At 46.3% G+C, this 20,000-nt stretch overlaps 3 long non-coding RNA genes across 4 annotated transcripts in view; 2 read left to right on the top strand and 1 right to left on the bottom strand.

Annotated features, from left to right (window-relative positions):
• Positions 1-1,311: 1,311 nt before the first annotated feature.
• LOC118495629 lies at positions 1,312-2,531 on the top strand. The gene is made up of 2 exons (XR_004898113.1): positions 1,312-1,346; positions 2,434-2,531. It is a non-coding gene; the product is annotated as an uncharacterized LOC118495629 (long non-coding RNA).
• A 5,596-nt stretch (positions 2,532-8,127) lies between these two features.
• Positions 8,128-12,866, top strand: LOC118495627. 2 transcript variants are annotated; one of them, XR_004898110.1, is made up of 3 exons: positions 8,128-8,277; positions 11,555-11,559; positions 12,740-12,866. It is a non-coding gene; the product is annotated as an uncharacterized LOC118495627 (long non-coding RNA). The 2 variants fall into 2 exon arrangements; XR_004898111.1 differs by lacking the exon at positions 11,555-11,559 and adding an exon at positions 9,393-9,398 and having other exon boundaries at positions 12,740-12,763.
• Positions 12,098-20,000, bottom strand: part of LOC118495628 — a 26,788-nt gene continuing 18,885 nt past the window's right edge. The window contains exons 3-5 of the long non-coding RNA XR_004898112.1: positions 18,715-18,838; positions 15,515-15,665; positions 12,098-12,395 (exon numbers count right to left, since the gene is read on the bottom strand). This is a non-coding gene — a long non-coding RNA (uncharacterized LOC118495628). The remainder of the gene's footprint in view (positions 12,396-15,514; positions 15,666-18,714; positions 18,839-20,000) is intronic.

Raw genomic sequence — 20,000 nt, 5'->3', positions numbered from 1 at the left:
CTATTTTCCCCTTAACAAGGGCGTAACATTCTCACTTACAGCTCCCTTTGGGTAATGTTTGGATAAATTCAGGGTTGCAGTGTGAAAAGAGGCTCACACTGCATTAATTAGATGCAACAGGTTCTCACACCCATCTCGTAAAATATGGACGCTTGGTCAGGTGCCTTTGTCGTTCTTATTGACGCTAAAACTCCCCTTTAGTGATTTAAGTAAACGCGCTTGGTCGGGACTACTGACGTCCCTTTAGTGCTATAAGTAAACGTCTTGGTCGGGACTATTGCCGTCCCTTTAGCGCTATAAGTAAACGCGCTTGGTCGGGACTATTGCCGTCCCTTTTGATGCAGTTATCTTAAGGAAAGGGTCGTGGGTGGGCGAACGGTTCTGTGACACGCGGGAGGAAAGAAATAAGCGACTATAGCAAGCGTGACAAGCGGGATGCGAACCCCGCTCTCCTGGGTGAAAGTCCTGTGTTTGACCCATCCACCCCCCCAACCAACCTCCTTAAATACTACTCTCTAAATCCTCTCTAACTGCTGCTCTCCCCAGTGCGTTACACAAACACGCTGAAAGACGCCTTTTTCGTCGCACCAGACGCTGACAGCCACTGTCCAAACGTCCTTATTTTACGAGTTCGGAGTGAGACGAGTTGTTAGATGTATCCGTTGAACTGAGTGCAACTGAAGCACACTGTGGCCTGATGAAGGACTCAAATGCTGGAGGCAGCTAAATATTATACCATTAAGTGGGAATAATTTGTTCTTCAGTCCTTCATTCATCTGAAAGGTATAGCTAACTTTTATTGTGATTCATTTCTTTTGACAACAGGAGACGACAACAGTGACCCCGGCCGTCGCATCTTCTGTCTCTGTGTGTGCACGCTTGGTCCTCGCTTCATAAAAATACATTAAGGTCATTAAAAGACTGGATGGAAGACATTTTCCGCTACGGGCTGTTCATTTCCTCATTATCGCACCGACAACCTGCGGTAGGAAATTGCTTTTTGCCACGTCAATGACACAATCTGAATCTAAATGATGTCTACAGCGCAAAATGCATCACATATCAATGCTGTATGAGGAGCCGTTTATGTGGGATGGAGTGTGTGTGTGTGTGTGTGTGCGTCTGTGTGTGTGTGTGTGCGTCTGTTCATCAGTGTGTGTGTGTGTGTGTGTGTGTGCGTCTGTGTGTGCGTGTGTGTGTGTGTGTGTGTGTGTGTGTGTGTGCGTCTGTGCATCAGTGTGTGTGTGTGTGTGTGTGTGTGCGCATCTGTGCATCAGTGTGTGTGTGTGTGTGTGCGCATCTGTGCATCAGTGTGTGTGTGTGTGTGTGTGTGTCTGTGTGTGTGTGTGTGTGTGTGTGTGTGCGCGTCTGTGCATCAGTGTGTGTGTGTGTGTGTGTGTGTGTGCGTCTGTGTGTGTGTGTGCGTCTGTGTGTGTGTGTGTGTGTGTGTGTGTGTGTGTGTGCGCATCTGTGCATCAGTGTGTGTGTGTGTGTGTGTGTGTCTGTGTGTGTGTGTGTGTGTGTGTGTGTGTGTGTGTGTGTGCGTCTGTGTGTGTGTGTGTCTGTGTGTGTGTGTGTGTGTGTGTGTGTGCGCATCTGTGCATCAGTGTGTGTGTGTGTGTGTGTGTGTGTGTGTGTGTGTGTGTGTGTGTGTGTGTGTGTGTGTGTGTGTGTGTGTGTGTGTGTGTGTGTGTGTGTGTGTGTGTGCGCATCTGTGCATCAGTGTGTGTGTGTGTGTGTGTGTGTCTGTGTGTGTGTGTGTGTGTGTGTGTGTGCGCGTCTGTGCATCAGTGTGTGTGTGTGTGTGTGTGTGTGTGCGTCTGTGTGTGTGTGTGCGTCTGTGTGTGTGTGTGTGTGTGTGTGTGTGTGTGTGTGTGTGCGCATCTGTGCATCAGTGTGTGTGTGTGTGTGTGTGTCTGTGTGTGTGTGTGTGTGTGTGTGTGTGCACGTCTGTGCATCAGTGTGTGTGTGTGTGTGTGCGTCTGTGTGTGTGTGTGCGTCTGTGTGTGTGTGTGTGTGTGTGTGTGTGTGTGTGTGTGTGTGTGTGTGTGTGCGTCTGTGTGTGTGTGTGTGTGTGCGTCTGTGTGTGTGTGTGTGTGTGTGTGCGTCTGTGCATCAGTGTGTGTGCGTGCGTGTGTGTGTGTGTGCGTCTGTATACGTCTGTGTACATCTGTGTGCGTGCGTGTGTGCGTCTGTATACGTCTGTGTACGTCTATGTGCGTGCGTGTGTGCGTCTGTATACGTCTGTGTACGTCTGTGTGTGTGCGTGTGTGCGTGCGTGCCCCTGGCGTGCATGCTGTAAATCAAGAGTCGACCTTAAAGGTAAAACTCTTCTGTTAACACATCTCCACTGCAAGCAGAAAAGCTGTCTCTGGATCACAGAACATTGTCTTGACAGTTTATGAATAGATCCCCGTTACTCCCATCAGGTAGTTTTTTGACAATGCCACGCAGACGCAGACACGCCGCTCGCCCCGTTCGTAGACGTAGGAGGACTCGCAGGTCCTCCCATGTCCACAGACGGAGGAGAGTTGCACCGACAACAGCTGGATGGCTGGGGCTATGGACGGGTCGCATCATCAGGCTAGCCAAATCATTAATGTTAATTCATTAGAAATTACATTAGAAAAACTATTATTAAAGGAGGGTGGGTGTTCACTTATTCTCTTCAAAGTTGTCACAATCCTCAGGTGGATAAAGAGGTGAGGCTTGGACCCAAATGCGGCTCAGAATTTATTAACGACAAAACAACTTACAACAAAGAGTGTCCAGGCGACTGGCAGGGCAAAAAAACTTACAAGATATAGTTCCAGACTAAAGCCTGGTTCACACGGCAGGATAATTAGGCCGATTTTAGCTCCGATTCACCACTTTCTGACAATCTATAAGGATGCTCCGATTATGGTAAAATAATCTGATCAGATATTCCTGCCGTGTGTGGTGTGTTAAGACTGCTCTCGTCTGCTCGGAAGGACGTCGGGACCGCTCCCATCTCAAATCGGGGATATCCAACATGTTGGATTGTTTTGGCCCGATTTCTCCTGGTGTGTGGTGTCCCCCCGGGGACAAACGAGCACGCAGCCTGTGGACTGTGGCGTGTAGCCAATCAGAAAGAGAGGTGACGAGGCGGCGAGGAAAGCACCGGGAAACAACATCAAAACAGCCGCCGGCACGGCGCACCAGAAAGTCCGGTGGACGTCTGAGATGAGTAGAGCAAGTATAGTCCATGCTCGCGTTGTCTCCACTTCTTTGACCGTCGCCTTTTCTTTTGATAACGTTTTTTTTCCGGTTAAAACCAAACTACAAACTATCGCCACTGCATCCTCTTCGTCCGCCATGATTGTTTACTCTGAAGTCACGTTTGATCTCGAGGGATTTTGCGAGATTTCCCGTCTGACCTGGGAATGCTCGGGAGCCGAATCGGTTCGTGTGTGATCGTTGATTTTGCCGTGTGCTGCTCACCACACGCTGTACGACCAAAACTGGTAGACCGTGATTTTTTATCGCCGTGTGTGGAGTCTCTCAGGATTGGAAAATCGGCCGACAATTTTAAAATCGTCCCGTGTGAACCAGGCTTAAACCAGCAGGCAGAGACTGGAGATAGAGACAGAGACTAAATACACAAAGTAAATGAGGAAACAAGCAACAGGTGACACTAGGCTGGGGAACAGGTGAAACACATTAGGGCTGGGAGAACAATCAAAGAAGGTGGGAAACAAACAAACAAAGACAGGAAGAAAAACCAGACAAGACAAGACAGAAAAACCAGACTACCACAATAAGACAGAACACGGAACAAAATACCAAAACCATGACAAAAGTCATAGGCGTCGATTTCGGTGGGGACGGTGGGGACGGTGGGGACGGTGGGGACGGTGGGGACACGTACCTACCGGATTTCATCATGAGTCATTTTGTACCCACCACTTTTTTGAAAACCTCGAGCTCAATTTAGTTTAAAAAAAGTCCATAACACATATAATTCTTGAGCGACAGATGCCAAAAAATCCACAACAATCTCTATCCCCACAGGGCAGGCACACACACACACACACACACACACACACACACACACACACACACACACACACACACACACACACACACACACAGCTGCTACGCTGGCTGCACGCTTCTCTGTTCACTACACTGCCTGTCGGGACATTCTGCTTAACGTGGTTTAATGTACCTAAACGACGAGCAATCATCACCAAATTTCTCATGGCCATATCTTGTAATGAACACTTAAGTCTGTCAAAAGAACTAAACAGAAATCCAACGATTATATAAGTTATTATATAAGCGTTGTCTTCTTGGCGCGTATGGCGAGGAAAAAGCTTGTAAACAATGATCAATGATTACCAAATTTCTCTCTCATATTGCTCCTCATAACCACTGTAAACTGTCCAAAAATCGAACCAGAAATGTGGTGATGATTGGTCGTTGTTTAGGTACATTAAACCACTTTAAGCTTTTTCACGTTATGACTTATAAAGCCCATGAGAACCGTGGGGAGTCAACCCACAGCCGTTCCGCTGCCCTGCTGAAAATGTGAAGCAGAAACGTTTAAAGTCAGATAACGTCCATAATAATTGGACTTTGGGTTCGATTTTTGGACAGTTTTCAGTGGTTATGAGGAGCAATATGAGAGGGAAATTTGGTAATCATTGATCATTGTTTACGTACATTAAACAACGTTTTTATTCATTAGTAAGCTACAGGACAGCGTCTTTCAAAACATCACCTGTGCGAAAGAGAAAAATGAATGAATGAATGCGTCATTGTACCCAGCACTTCTGGAAATGTACTTCCGAATGCATCTCTGTCCCCAGAACATTTCAAACCAAACTGACGCCCATGACAAAAGTGTCTTGAGACTTTGAACACTTGTTATGATTTTATATTATAAATAAAATTGAATTGAATCAAATAAGTGACAGTTATATGATTTACAATGACCCAACAATCCCCCAAGAGCAAGCATTTAGTGCAACAGTGGCAAGAATCTTTTTTTTCCTGAAGTATAACTATGGCTAAAAATAACTAAGGTTACTGTCATTTACATTTGTGGATATCTGCAAATGCATTGTTACTAGTCCTAATTGTAGATGTCTCAACCTCATTTTTACAGTCTATGGTCACAACTCGTGAACTCTGAGCTTTCAGAAGATTTCCGCCTCCGAGTTCATGCGACGCAGACGCTAGGCAACGCTAATAAACATGTAGCCCAATGCATGAAATGACAGTACCCTCAGTTCTTTTAAGCCATAGGATATTCAGTTTGGTGTCAGAGATTTTAAACATAGGGCTGTGCAAGTGTCAGGAAGTATTTGACTATCAGATTAAACTAATATAAAAGAAAATGTATTTTGTTGAGGGATGATGTAGTTTACCTGGTAATGTCACCTGTTCCTTGGTCAATCCACCCAGCCGTCAGTGGTGCCTCATAATGACGATGATTTCCCTCCAGAAAAACGTGATTATGTGATCGCATAATCAGCCAAAGTCTGCATATTTTTAAACTTAATGTGCATTAAGGGACCTTTAGAATACCGTATTTTCTGGACTATAAGTCGCTCCGGACTATAAGTCGCATCAGTCAAAAAATGCGTTATGAAGAGGAAAAAATATATCAGTTGCACTGGACTATAAGTCGCATTTATTTAGAAATTTATTTCACAAAATCCAAGACCAAGAACAGGAAAGGCAAGTTATTAAAGTACACAATAGCACACAGAACAAGGGGCTGAATACGGTAGGTGTCCGGTATGTTAACGTAACACATTAACAGTTATTCAACTATACAACAGAATACAGAACAACTACCAGGGCGTGGAGACGTAACTGCACCGTTGACGAGCCTGACGAGGGGCGCATTTTTTTCAAATACGCCGCACTTTCGCCGCATAAATTGCCGATTTCCGTGCAAAATATGCGGGGCTTGCATGATTTCATAATCCCAGCATTTTCATTGCAAAAAAGTCACATATATCTTAGCGGAAAGTTGAAAAATGTTGCGTTTACTTCACACAAGAGCAGCCGTTTTCCCCTGTTGCCATGGGAACGTTATGAAGTGATGTAATTACGCGACGTGAACGTCATCGAAAAGCTGCAAACCCCGCGATGAAGCCACGATGAAACCGCAGTTTTTGCAAGTTCCCGCAAATTTAGCAAGTTCCCGCAATTTTTGCAAGTTCCCGCAAATTTTGCAAGTTCCCGCAGTTTTTGCAAGTTCCCGCAGTTTTTGCAAGTTCCCGCAATTTTTGCAAGTTCCCGCAATTTTTGCAAGTTCCCGCAATTTTTGCAAGTTCCCGCAGTTTTTGCAAGTTCCCGCAGTTTTTGCAAGTTCCCGCAATTTTTGCAAGTTCCCGCAATTTTTGCAAGTTCCCGCAATTTCATCGCATAAAATTGCATAAATATCCCGCATATTCCATCGCATTTTTTAAGAAAACGTGCCGCATAATCAAGGATTTTTGCCCACAACAACCACAAAAAAACTCAAAAGCATTTTTCTGGAAGGACTGATGATCAGCAAGTGTCTGAAATCTCAATCTCAATAAAGTCTTGACAATCAGATTAAACTAACTACAAAACAAAATAAAAACATGAATCATAATAGAACGAAGGAACTGAAACAGGTTTGATACTACTCTCAGTAGAGACAGAGCTGACCTTGCAGGAGTCAACTGCCCTGGCATGCAGCTTCAGATCAGCGTTTCCTGCAGCGTGGGCACAATTCAAGGAAATCTGTGAGGCGAAAAAGCACAAGGACTCCAGGGAAGAAGCTAAATTAGTAACATGCAAGCTCTGACTTAGGCCGGCCACACACTGGCTGCATGGCTGCATGGCTGGAGCGTGGCGTGAGCGTGGCGTGACAGCAGCGTGGCAGCTGTGTGTATTTTTCTATGTCTTTACACACCAGAAACGTGTCTGACGCGGCCCTGCTGCTGCTAGCCTTGTCTGTACACATGTATGTTTCCCATTGATTTACTGCACTCAAGTAGTAGTATACTTCATGTTACACATAAAGGGGCAGCAAACGCGGCAGTTTGTGTAAATGTCACGTTATTTTTAATCTATTGATACGTGTTCACGGGAAAGTTTTTCTCATTTTTTACGTGGTGGCCAGCACGAAAATGTGAAGTAATGTATTTCAATGGGAAGCATATTTCGTGGTCACAGCACAAAAATGGTAGAGAGTAGTATAAAGAGCCGAAAATCTGCGTAGGGAGGTTGGTCGGGGGGGTGGATGGGTCAAACACAGGACTTTCACCCAGGCGAGCGGGGATCGAGTCCCATGTGTGGCGTTTAGTTTCCCGTAGTCGTCCTAATCACAACCGGCCCGTTACGTCTCTCGGCGTGTGAAGCGTCCTTTTCGGCCGTCTCCCGGCGTGTGAAGCGTCCTTTTCGGCCGTCTCCCGGCATGTGAAGCGTCCCCCGCGGCCGTCTCCCGGCGTGTGAAGCGTCCTTTCCCTTTTTTTTTTCCTTTCCTATTTCTTTTGACGCTTTAGACCTTTTCAGCAATGCTGTATTGATACGTTTTGAGAAGCTTTTGTAGTAGTGACCCACTGTAAACTTATCACAAGCAACTGTTTTCATCAACACGTTCTCACTCCCATCTCGTAAAATACGGACGCTTGGTCAGGTGCCTTTGTCGTTGGTGTTGACGCTAAAAGTCTCCTTTAGCGTCATATAACGCGCTTGGTCGGGACGATTGGCGTCCCTTTTGACGCAGTTAGGTTAAGGAAAAGGTCCGTGACACACACGAGAATAAGGGGACGGTTGAGTTTAGGATAAGGTCGTGGGCGGGCTTACGGTTCCGTGGCACGCGGCAATAACGGGACGGTTAAAGACGAAAGGGACTTTAGGAAACGTGGCACGCGGGACACGATCCCCGGTCTCCTGGGTGAAAGTCACCGATGATGTCACAGTTTGCGTTTAAGAGATGTCAGTGATGATGTCACAAATCCTTTGCAACTAAACATTTGGTTTAATCACTAGTGACATCGCGAATGTGTCATTGATTGAGCCACAGGAATTTAACATCATGAAATGTGGCCTATCTGAGATCATACATGATAGCTTTGACAGTTTATGAATAGATCCCCGTTACTCCCATCAGGTAGTTTTTTGACAATGCCACGCAGACGCAGACACGCCGCTCGCCCCGTTCAGAGACGTAGGAGGACTCGCAGGTCCATTCCACAGACGGAGGAGAGTTGTCCGACGCAGACGCTAGGCAACGCTAATAAACATGCATTTTTAGGGCCCGGACAAGTATAATGATCTCATTCCTTTTCAGATTGACTCAGCTGCTATGAAGACTCAGAGAAGCAGCGGAAACAGCTGGATGGATGGAACCAGGAGCATCACCAAGTCAGTTAAATTATCAGTCAGGTCCTTGTGTTTTCTCGCCTCGCATTCTTCACTGGATTTGGGACCTTACTACACCCTGCTACACCCTGCTACACCCTTACTACACCCTGATACACCCTACTACACCTTACTATACCCTGCTACACCTTACTACACTGTACTACACCCTGCTAGACCCTGCTACACCCTGCTACTCCCTGCTACACCCTGCTACACCCTGCTACACCTTACTACACCCTGCTACTCCCTGCTACACCCTGCTACACCCTGCTACACCTTACTACACCCTGCTACACCCTGCTACTCCCTGCTACACCCTGCTACACCCTGCTACACCTTACTACACCCTGCTACACCTTACTACACCCTACTACACCCTGCTACACCCTGCTACACCCTACTACACCCTGCTACACCTTACTACACCTTACTACACACTGCTACACTCTGCTACTCCCTGCTACACCCTACTACACCCTGCTACACCCTACTACACCCTGGTACACACTGCTACTCACTGCTACACCCTGCTACACCCTACTACTCCGTACTACTCCCTGCTACACCCTGCTACACCTTACTACACCCTGCTACGCCCTGCTACTCCCTACTATACTCTACTATACCCTACTACACCTTACTACACCCTGCTACACCCTGCTACTCCCTGCTACACCCTGCTACACCTTACTACACCCTGCTACTCCCTGCTACACCCTGCTACACCCTGCTACACCTTACTACACCCTGCTACACCTTACTACACTGTACTACACCCTGCTAGACCTTACTACACCCTGCTACACCCTGCTACTCCCTACTATACTCTACTATACCCTACTACACCTTACTACACCCTGCTACACCCTGCTACTCCCTGCTACACCCTGCTACACCCTGCTACTCCCTGCTACACCCTGCAACACCCTGCTACACCCTGCTACTCCCTGCTACACCCTGCTACTCCCTGCTACACCCTGCTACTCCCTACTACAGCCTACTAATAAGTAAGTAAGTAAAATGTATTTATAAAGCGCTTTTCACAGATAAAATCACAAAGTGCTGTACAAAAGAATAGGTAAAACAAACAATATAAAATGTATATACATGTGTAAAATTAAAGTGACACTAGTGAAAACCCATCAACCAAAGGCTTTCCTAAATAAACATGTTTTCAGATCCTTTTTAAAAGAGACAACAGAGTCTGCCAGACGCATGGACAGGGGCAGGGCGTTTCACAGTCTGGGAGCAACAGACTGAAAAGAGAGGTCCCCTCGGGTCTTATAACGAGTCTTAGGGACTACAAGCAAGTTCTGGCCAGAGGATCGAAGAGTCTGGCCAGAGAAATACGGCTTCAAAAGGTCCAGGATGTACTGTGGGGCCTGACCGTTTAAGGCTCTGAAAGTCAGCACTAAAATCTTAAAATCAATCCTGAATTTTACAGGGAGCCAATGGAGAGCCGACAAGACTGGAGTGATATGAGACCTTCGAGGGGCATCTGTTAAAAGTCTAGCAGCACAATTTTGAACAATTTGCAGTTTGTTCAGTGCAGACTTATTCAGACAGGTCAAAACAGAGTTGCAGTAGTCAAGTCTTGTTGATATGAAAGCGTGAATTATCATTTCCAGATCCTTCTTTGACAACATTTTGCAAATTTTAGAGATGTTCCTAAGATGATAAAAGCAATTTCGGACAAGCTGTTTTGAGTGTGTCTCCAAAGACATGACCTGGTCAAACACAACCCCCAGGTTTCTGAGGCTGGATTTGACAGAGGGGCCCAGAGAGCCAAGGTGCTGTTTGATCAGCGGGATCTTATGGTCTGGGGCAAAGATCAGCGTTTCAGTCTTGTTTGAATTTATCTGCAGGTAGTTAGTGGCCAGCCAGTCTTTGATGGAGGACACACACTCTAGGAACAGAGACAAACGATGGAACTCAGCATCATTAAAAGAACAATACAACTGGACATCGTCGGCATAGAAATGATATGATACATCCTTGAAACAACCAATAATTTGACCAAGTGGCAAAATATACAGTAAAAACAAAATAGGACCTAAAACTGACCCTTGTGCCACTCCGCAGAACAAATTGGTCACATCAGACTGTACATTGTTTACAGCAACATTAAAGGTTCGGTCATGAATATAGGAAGAGAACCACTGAAGGACAGATCCTGATAGTCCCATCTCATTCTGAAGCCGATTCATCAGTATACTGTGATCCACAGTGTCAAAAGCAGAAGTCAAATCAAGAAGTACAAGTACAGTGTAACGGCCAGAGTCTGCTGCCATCATCACATCACTAGAGACTTTGATAAGGGCTGTTTCAGTCGAGTGGAATTTTCGAAAACCAGACTGAAAAGTATCAAACAAGTTGTGCTGCTCCATGAAGGAGGTCAGCTGGCGTGCCACTACTTTTTCCAAAATTTTGGAGATAAATGGAAGTTTAGATATGGGGCTGTAGTTTTAAGGTTCTGAAGGGTCAAGATTGGGCTTTTTAAAGCAGCCATATTATGCTCATTTTCAGGTTCATAATTGTATTTTAAGGTTGTACCAGAATAGGATTACATGGTTTAATTTTCAAAAAACACCATATTTTAGTTGTACTGCAGCGCTCTCTCTCACTGCTGCAGATCCTCTTTTCAGCTGGTCTCTGTTTAAGCTACAGAGTGAGACCTCTTTTCTTCTTCTTCTTCTGTACTATCTTTGATTGCACTGCACATGCCCAGTAGCTCAGATGTAGATCATGTCAGCTAGCTAGCTCCATAGACAGTAAAAGAAAGGCTGTTTCTACAACTTTGGTCAGTTACAAGGCAGGATTAGCTGGGAGACTTCTAAATGAGGGCGCACATGGAAGTAGTTCTTTTGTAGATTATGGTGAACTTGTGTGTGTTGTAGCAGTGCTTTGCTATTGAGAACGAGGTAGCATGCTAGCGTTAGCATGCTAGCGTTAGCCATAGCGTTAGCATGCTAACGCTACGAGCTAATGGTTGCGGTTAGCCTGCTCGTTTCGGCTTGTGACATCACAAGCCGTGCAGATTTTGAACAGCTCACCCAGAGACTGAAGGCAGGACACATTCAGAAACCGTATCTCACTCTAAACAGCATGGATGGATTTTTTTCAAAGTTTGTATGTGTGTGGAAGCACCAGAGACACAAAATAACTCCCCAAATCCCAGAAAAAGTGATTTTTTCATAATATGGGCACTTTAAGGATCGGGTTTACCGCAGCGTGTTTGAAGTAGCTGGGGACTGAGCCAGATGTAAGTGACAGGTTAATTATTTTTTTTTCCACACAGGGGCCGACAATATCAAACATTTTCAACAATAGAGTTGTTGGGACGATGTCAGTGGGGCTCGAAGACGGTTTCATATTTCCTGTCATGGTCTTCACATCCTGTAGGCTGACAGGAGTGAAGGACGACCAAGACGACACCGGTGAAAACTCAGTAGAACAAACACTAATGAGTGGAGAATTAACACTGGCCCTAATGTCATGTACTTTGTTAAAAAAAAAAATGACAAAAAGTTGTCACAGTCCTCATGCGTGTACACAGGCACAAGAGGAGCCGAAGGTGTAGTAAGATTTTCAATAGTGTCAAACAAGACTTTTGGATTTTTCTTATTTCCTGACACAAGATTAGAAAAATAAGCTGCTTTATCAATTCATTCAGATCCAGCATCATGTCTTTTAAATGGAGTCTGTGTACCTTTAATTTAGTGGCTTTCCACAGACGCTCTGTCTTCCGACATTTTCTCCTAAGACTACAAATGTTATCATTTATCCATGGGAGGGCCTTTTTCTGTGACCCTGAAATCATTTTAACAGGCGCTACCATATCCAATACCGACAGACAGTGGTTGTTGAAACTTTGCACAAATTAATCAACATCATCACATTCAACAAAGGAGCGAGAGTCAAAAGAAGCAGAGAAATCACTAGGCGTAGACCTGCGAGTCCTCCTACGTCTCTGAACGGGGCGAGCGGCGTGTCTGCGTCTGCGTGGCATTGTCAAAAAACTACCTGATGGGAGTAACGGGGATCTATTCATAAACTCTCAAGACAATGTTCTGTGATGTCACTGATGATGTCACAGTTTATGTGACACATTATCATTTATGATCTCACAGAGACATTTCATGATCAATGACACTATAGTGATGTCACTAGTGATTGATCTAAGTTTTCGTTGCAGAGCATTTGTGACACTGACATCACTGATTCGTTACCTGACCCCATTTGAAGGCAGCATGTTACATCATCAAAGACATCCAGGTATGTTGTCTCTGTGACATCATCAGTGACATCACAGAACATTGTCTTGAGAGTTTATGAATAGTTCCCCGTTACTCCCATCAGGTAGTTTTTTGACAATGCCACGCAGACGCAGACACGCCGCTCGCCCCGTTCAGAGACGTAGGAGGACTCGCAGGTCCATTCCACAGACGGAGGAGAGTTGTCCGACGCAGACGCCCTATCAAGTGTAATGATCTCACATTATTTTTTCCAGATTGAGTCAGCTGACATCACAACCTCTAGAAGCAGCGAAAACAGCTGGATGGATGGAACTACGAACAGGTGACATCACCAGGTTAGTTAAATTATTAAATTACTTTTTTTCAAATGAGGGTGGGACTGAAATCACTCCGTGTTCACTTTTTCAATTCAATTTTCTCTGCTCTTCTCCCTGTACACCAACAGCTGCACCTCCAGTCACCAGTCCGTCAAGCTTCTGAAGTTTGCGGACGACACCTCCCTCACCGGACTCATCTCTGATGGAGACGAGTCCGCCTACAGGTGGGAGGCTGACCACCTGGTGACCTGGTGCAAGCAAAACAACCTAGAGCTCAACGCTCTAAAGACAGTGGAGATGGTTGTGGACTTCAGAAAGAACCCAGCCCCACCTGCCCCCATCACCCTCTGTGGCTCCACAATTGACACTGTGGAGTCTTTCCGCTTCCTGAGAACTACCATCTCCCAAGACCTCAAGTGGGAGCTGAACATCAGCTCCCTCGTCAAGAAAGCACAACAGAGGATGTACTTCCTGCGGCAGCTGAAGAAATTCAACCTGCCAAAGACAAAGATGGTGCACTTTTACACAGCCATCATTGAGTCCATCCTCACATCCTCCATCACCATCTGGTACGCTGCTGCCACTGCCAAGGACAAGGGCAGGCTGCAGCGTGTCATTCGGTCAGCTGAGAAGGTGATTGGCTGCAATCTGCCGCCGCTCCAGGACCTTTACGCCACCAGGACTCTGAAGCGTGCTGGAAAGATTGTGGCTGACCCCTCCCACCCCGGACACAAGCTCTTTGAGACACTCCCCTCTGGCAGGAGGCTGAGGTCCATCAGGACCAAAACCTCACGTCACATAAACAGTTTTTTCCCCTCCACCACTAGCCTTCTAAACAAGGCCCGGAATCCATCCTGACTCTCTCCACACCCCACCTCTGGCTCCTCATGCCACTGTACCTACTCTGCTGTAGCGTCCCTTTTCACTACTGTTTAACTTATTTTACTATTTATTTAAATTTATTTCATCGTTATTAATACGTACTGTGTGTATATGTTTATACTTATATTATTTATATCTTTTTATCCTTCTTATATTTGTATGTGTGACATGCTCCAACAACACCATGACAAATTCCTCGTATGTGCAACGTACTTGGCAATAAAGCCCTTTCTGATTCTGATTCTGATTCTGATTCAATTTTATTCAGAGTATGAAATCATAACGAGAATTATCTCAAGACACTTTAAACATAGAGTAGGTCTAGACCACACTCTATAATTTACAACGACCCAACAATTCCAACAATTCCAACAATTCCAACAATTCCAACAACGCACTAATGGAGAGATGTCAGCAGATGTAGCAGGGTGTAGCAGGGCGTAGTAAGGGTGTAGCAGGGCGTAGAAGGGAGTAGTAAGGTGTAGTAGGGTATAGTAGGGAGTAGCAGAGTGTAGCAGGGTGTAGTAAGGTGTAGTAGGGTAAAGTAGGGAGTAGCAGAGTGTAGCAGGGTGTAGTAAGGTGTAGTAGGGTAAAGTAGGGAGTAGCAGAGTGTAGCAGGGTGTAGTAAGGTGTAGTAGGGTAAAGTAGGGAGTAGCAGAGTGTAGCAGGGTGTAGTAGGGTGTAGTAGGGTGTAGTAGGGAGTAGCAGAGTGTAGCAGGGTGTAGTAAGGTGTAGTAGGGTATAGTAGGGAGTAGCAGAGTGTAGCAGGGTGTAGTAAGGCGTAGCAGGGTGTAGTAGGGAGTAGCAGAGTGTAGCAGGGTGTAGTAAGGTGTAGTAGGGTAAAGTAGGGAGTAGCAGAGTGTAGCAGGGTGTAGTAGGGTGTAGTAGGGTGTAGTAGGGAGTAGCAGAGTGTAGCAGGGTGTAGTAAGGTGTAGTAGGGTATAGTAGGGAGTAGCAGGGTGTAGCAGGGTGTAGTAAGGTGTAGCAGGGTGTAGCAGGGTGTAGCAGGGAGTAGTAAGGTGTAGTAGGGTGTAGTAGGGTATAGTAGGGAGTAGCAGGGTGTAGCAGGGTGTAGTAGGGAGAAGAAGGGTATAGCAAGTTGTAGCAGGGTGTAGCAGGGTGTAGTAAGGTGTAGCAGGAAGTAGCAGGGTGTAGCAGGGTGTAGTAAGGTGTAGCAGGAAGTAGGAGGGTGTAGGAAGTTGTAGCAGGGTGTAGCAGGGTGTAGTAAGGTGTAGCAGGGTGGAGCAGGGTGTAGTAAGGTGTAGCAGGGTGTAGCAGGGTGTAGTAAGGTGTAGCAAGTTGTAGCAGGGTGTAGCAGGGTGTAGTAAGGTGTAGCAGGGTGTAGCAGGGTGTAGCAGGAAGTAGCAGGGTGTAGGAAGGTGTAGCAGGAAGTAGCAGGGTGTAGGAAGTTGTAGCAGGGTGTAGCAGGGTGTAGTAAGGTGTAGCAGGGTGTAGCAGGGTATAGTAAGGTGTAGCAGGGTGTAGCAGGGTGTAGCAGGGTGTAGCAGGGTGTAGTAAGGTCCCAAATCCAGGGAAGAATGCGAGGCGAGAAAACACAAGGACCTGACTGATAATTTAACTGACTTGGTGATGCTCCTGGTTCCATCCATCCAGCTGTTTCCGCTGCTTCTCTGAGTCTTCATAGCAGCTGAGTCAATCTGAAAAAGAATGAGATCATTATACTTGTCCGGGCCCTAAAAATGCATGTTTATTAGCGTTGCCTAGCGTCTGCGTCGGACAACTCTCCTCCGTCTGTGGAATGGACCTGCGAGTCCTCCTACGTCTCTGAACGGGGCGAGCGGCGTGTCTGCGTCTGCGTGGCATTGTCAAAAAACTACCTGATGGGAGTAACGGGGATCTATTCATAAACTCTCAAGACAATGTTCTGTGATGTCACTGATGATGTCACAGTTTATGTGACACATTATCATTTATGATCTCACAGAGACATTTCATGATCAATGACACTATAGTGATGTCACTAGTGATTGATCTAAGTTTTCGTTGCAGAGCATTTGTGACACTGACATCACTGATTCGTTACCTGACCCCATTTGAAGGCAGCATGTTACATCATCAAAGACATCCAGGTATGTTGTCTCTGTGACATCATCAGTGACATCACAGAACATTGTCTTGAGAGTTTATGAATAGTTCCCCGTTACTCCCATCAGGTAGTTTTTTGACAATGCCACGCAGACGCAGACACGCCGCTCGCCCCGTTCAGAGACGTAGGAGGACTCGCAGGTCCATTCCACAGACGGAGGAGAGTTGTCCGACGCAGACGCCCTATCAAGTGTAATGATCTCACATTATTTTTTCCAGATTGAGTCAGCTGACATCACAACCTCTAGAAGCAGCGAAAACAGCTGGATGGATGGAACTACGAACAGGTGACATCACCAGGTTAGTTAAATTATTAAATTACTTTTTTTCAAATGAGGGTGGGACTGAAATCACTCCGTGTTCACTTTTTCAATTCAATTTTCTCTGCTCTTCTCCCTGTACACCAACAGCTGCACCTCCAGTCACCAGTCCGTCAAGCTTCTGAAGTTTGCGGACGACACCTCCCTCATCGGACTCATCTCTGATGGAGACGAGTCCGCCTACAGGTGGGAGGCTGACCACCTGGTGACCTGGTGCAAGCAAAACAACCTAGAGCTCAACGCTCTAAAGACAGTGGAGATGGCTGTGGACTTCAGAAAGAACCCAGCCCCACCTGCCCCCATCACCCTCTGTGGCTCCACAATTGACACTGTGGAGTCTTTCCGCTTCCTGGGAACTACCATCTCCCAGGACCTCAAGTGGGAGCTGAACATCAGCTCCCTAGTCAAGAAAGCACAACAGAGGATGTACTTCCTGCGGCAGCTGAAGAAATTCAACCTGCCAAAGACAATGATGGTGGACTTCTACACAGCCATCATTGAGTCCATCCTCACATCCTCCATCACCATCTGGTACGCTGCTGCCACTGCCAAGGACAAGGGCAGGCTGCAGCGTGTCATTCGGTCAGCTGAGAAGGTGATTGGCTGCAATCTGCCGCCGCTCCAGGACCTTTACGCCACCAGGACTCTGAAGCGTGCTGGAAAGATTGTGGCTGACCCCTCCCACCCCGGACACAAGCTCTTTGAGACACTCCCCTCTGGCAGGAGGATGAGGTCCATCAGGACCAAAACCTCACGCCACATAAACAGTTTTTTCCCCTCCGCCACTAGCCTTCTAAACAAGGCCCGGAATCCATCCTGACTCTCTCCACACCCCACCTCTGGCTCCTCATGCCACTGTACCTACTCTGCTGTAGCGTCCCTTTTCACTACTGTTTAACTTATTTTACTATTTATTTAAATTTATTTCATCGTTATTAATACGTACTGTGTGTATATGTTTATACTTATATTGTTTATATCTTTTTATCCTTCTTATATTTGTATGTGTGACATGCTCCAACAACACCGTGACAAATTCCTCGTATGTGCAACGTACTTGGCAATAAAGCCCTTTCTGATTCTGATTCTGATTCTGATTCAATTTTATTCAGAGTATGAAATCATAACGAGAATTATCTCAAGACACTTTAAACATAGAGTAGGTCTAGACCACACTCTATAATTTACAACGACCCAACAATTCCAACAATTCCAACAATTCCAACAATTCCAACAACGCACTAATGGAGAGATGTCAGCAGATGTAGCAGGGTGTAGCAGGGCATAGTAAGGGTGTAGCAGGGCGTAGAAGGGAGTAGTAAGGTGTAGTAGGGTATAGTAGGGAGTAGCAGAGTGTAGCAGGGTGTAGTAAGGTGTAGTAGGGTAAAGTAGGGAGTAGCAGAGTGTAGCAGGGTGTAGTAGGGTGTAGTAGGGTGTAGTAGGGAGTAGCAGAGTGTAGCAGGGTGTAGTAAGGTGTAGTAGGGTATAGTAGGGAGTAGCAGAGTGTAGCAGGGTGTAGTAAGGCGTAGCAGGGTGGAGTAGGGAGTAGCAGAGTGTAGCAGGGTGTAGTAAGGTGTAGTAGGGTAAAGTAGGGAGTAGCAGAGTGTAGCAGGGTGTAGTAGGGTGTAGTAGGGTGTAGTAGGGAGTAGCAGAGTGTAGCAGGGTGTAGTAAGGTGTAGTAGGGTATAGTAGGGAGTAGCAGGGTGTAGCAGGGTGTAGTAAGGTGTAGCAGGGTGTAGCAGGGTGTAGCAGGGAGTAGTAAGGTGTAGTAGGGTGTAGTAGGGTATAGTAGGGAGTAGCAGGGTGTAGTAGGGAGAAGAAGGGTATAGCAAGTTGTAGCAGGGTGTAGCAGGGTGTAGTAAGGTGTAGCAGGAAGTAGCAGGGTGTAGCAGGGTGTAGTAAGGTGTAGCAGGAAGTAGGAGGGTGTAGGAAGTTGTAGCAGGGTGTAGCAGGGTGTAGTAAGGTGTAGCAGGGTGGAGCAGGGTGTAGTAAGGTGTAGCAGGGTGTAGCAGGGTGTAGTAAGGTGTAGCAAGTTGTAGCAGGGTGTAGCAGGGTGTAGTAAGGTGTAGCAGGGTGTAGCAGGGTGTAGCAGGAAGTAGCAGGGTGTAGGAAGGTGTAGCAGGAAGTAGCAGGGTGTAGGAAGTTGTAGCAGGGTGTAGCAGGGTGTAGTAAGGTGTAGCAGGGTGTAGCAGGGTATAGTAAGGTGTAGCAGGGTGTAGTAAGGTGTATCAGGGTGTAGTAAGGTGTAGCAGGGTGTAGCAGGGTGTAGCAGGGAGTAGCAGGGTGTAGTAAGGTCCCAAATCCAGGGAAGAATGCGAGGCGAGAAAACACAAGGACCTGACTGATAATTTAACTGACTTGGTGATGCTCCTGGTTCCATCCATCCAGCTGTTTCCGCTGCTTCTCTGAGTCTTCATAGCAGCTGAGTCAATCTGAAAAAGAATGAGATCATTATACTTGTCCGGGCCCTAAAAATGCATGTTTATTAGCGTTGCCTAGCGTCTGCGTCGGACAACTCTCCTCCGTCTGTGGAATGGACCTGCGAGTCCTCCTACGTCTCTGAACGGGACGAGCGGCGTGTCTGCGTCTGCGTGGCATTGTCAAAAAACTACCTGATGGGAGTAACGGGGATCTATTCATAAACTGTCAAGACAATGTTCTGTGATGTCACTGATGATGTCACAGTTTATGTAATACATCATCATTTATGATCTCACAGAGACATTTCATGATCAGTGACACTATAGTGATGTCACTAGTGATGATCTAAGTTTTCGTTGCTAAGCATTTGTGACATCATCACTGACATCACTGATTCGTTACCTGACCCCATTTGAAGGCAGCATGTTACATCATCAAAGACATCAAGGTATGTTGTCTCTGTGACATCATCAGTGACATCACAGAACATTGTCTTGACAGTTTATGAATAGTTCCCCGTTACTCCCATCAGGTAGTTTTTTGACAATGCCACGCAGACGCAGACACGCCGCTCGCCCCGTTCAGAGACGTAGGAGGACTCACAGGTCCATTCCACAGACGGAGGAGAGTTGTCCGACGCAGACGCCCTATCAAGTGTAATGATCTCACATTATTTTTTCCAGATTGAGTCAGCTGACATCACAACCTCTAGAAGCAGCGAAAACAGCTGGATGGATGGAACTACGAACAGGTGACATCACCAGCTTAGTTAAATTATTAAATTACTTTTTTTCAAATGAGGGTGGGACTGAAATCACTCCGTGTTCACTTTTTCAATTCAATTTTATACAGAGTATGAAATCATAACGAGAATTATCTCAAGACACTTTAAACATAGAGTAGGTCTAGACCTCACTCTATAATTTACAACGACCCAACAATTCCAACAATTCCAACAACGCACTAATGGAGAGATGTCAGCAGATGTAGCAGGGTGTAGCAGGGCATAGTAAGGTGTAGTAGGGCATAGTAGGGAGTAGCAGAGTGTAGCAGGGTGTAGTAAGGTGTAGCAGGGTGTAGTAGGGTATAGTAGGGAGTAGCAGGGTGTAGCAGGGTGTAGTAAGGTGTAGCAGGGTGTAGTAGGGTATAGTAGGGAGTAGCAGGGTGTAGCAGGGTGTAGTAAGGTGTAGCAGGGTGTAGTAGGGAGTAGCAGAGTGTAGCAGGGTGTAGTAAGGTGTAGCAGGGTGTAGTAAGGTGTAGCAGGGTGTAGTAGGGTATAGTAGGGAGTAGCAGAGTGTAGCAGGGTGTAGTAGGGTGTAGTA

Source organism: Sander lucioperca, chromosome 8 (assembly GCF_008315115.2).
Source record: "Sander lucioperca isolate FBNREF2018 chromosome 8, SLUC_FBN_1.2, whole genome shotgun sequence".
Classification (NCBI taxonomy): domain Eukaryota; kingdom Metazoa; phylum Chordata; class Actinopteri; order Perciformes; family Percidae; genus Sander; species Sander lucioperca.
This window is presented reverse-complemented; position numbering and strand designations above follow the sequence as displayed.